Source organism: Neovison vison, chromosome 1, assembly GCF_020171115.1.
Source record: "Neovison vison isolate M4711 chromosome 1, ASM_NN_V1, whole genome shotgun sequence".
In the NCBI taxonomy this organism is placed as follows: domain Eukaryota; kingdom Metazoa; phylum Chordata; class Mammalia; order Carnivora; family Mustelidae; genus Neogale; species Neogale vison.
In genome coordinates, this window is record NC_058091.1 from 108,625,621 (window position 1) to 108,626,518 (window position 898).

At 29.3% G+C, this 898-nt stretch overlaps 1 pseudogene; it reads left to right on the plus strand.

Annotated features, from left to right (window-relative positions):
• Nucleotides 1–301: 301 nt before the first annotated feature.
• On the plus strand, nt 302–485 carry LOC122897409 (annotated as a pseudogene).
• The last annotated feature ends 413 nt before the right edge of the window (nt 486–898 follow it).

Consider the following 898-nt stretch of genomic DNA (forward strand, 5'->3'; position numbering starts at 1 on the left):
AATAAAAATAAATTTTAAAAATTCAAAAAATATATATATGAAAATATATATATATATATATAAAACTGGTGAATGGAACAGAACCACCCACTTAATTTTGGGTGTATTTTGGTCTCTTAGAAGAAACTACCTCCCAAAATTTTAAAGAAAGAAAAACGTGTATGTATATATACAAAAAAATAAGGTTAAACATGATGAAGGGATGGGATATGATTGTAAAGATGAAAATTTAAAAAAAAATAAATTCTAAAAAAGGAGTTGATAAGGTAAGTTTGTTGGGAAAAGAAAGAAAAAGTGGTGTAGCTTTGCTCAGTGGCAGTATCATAGCCAATGAGGTTTATCCGAGGCGCGATTATTGCTAATTGAAAGAAAAAATGGAGAGAATTTGATCAGACTGGAGACTGGAATATAGCCCTGTGCTAGATTAGGGTGTAACTTGATCTATTAGAAGTTGTATCCCAAATTTATTTAGAAGAATATACCCTATATGTATAAAAAAATAAAGTTAGATACAACAAAGGATAAAATATGACTATAATAGTGAAGGTTCAAAAATATTTCTTTAAGAAAGGTATTGTTAAGATAAACTAGTTAAAAAACATTAAAGAAGAAAGAGTAGAAGTTAAAAAAATCAGAAAAAGAAAATAAATTTTAAAAAAATTAAAAAATAAAAAGCAATAAAAATAAATAAATGAAATTAAAAATATTTGATTAACTTTGCAAGCCTAAAGAAGCATGTGGAGAAAACAATGAATTCCATGCTTTATTTTCCCCTCCTCTGGAATTCCACTGTTCTTGATCAGTGAGCTTGGTCTTGGCTGGATGTTCTTGCTGATCTTCTGGGGGAGGGGGCCTGTTGTAGTGACTCTCAAGTGTTTTTGCCCAAGGCAGAATTGCA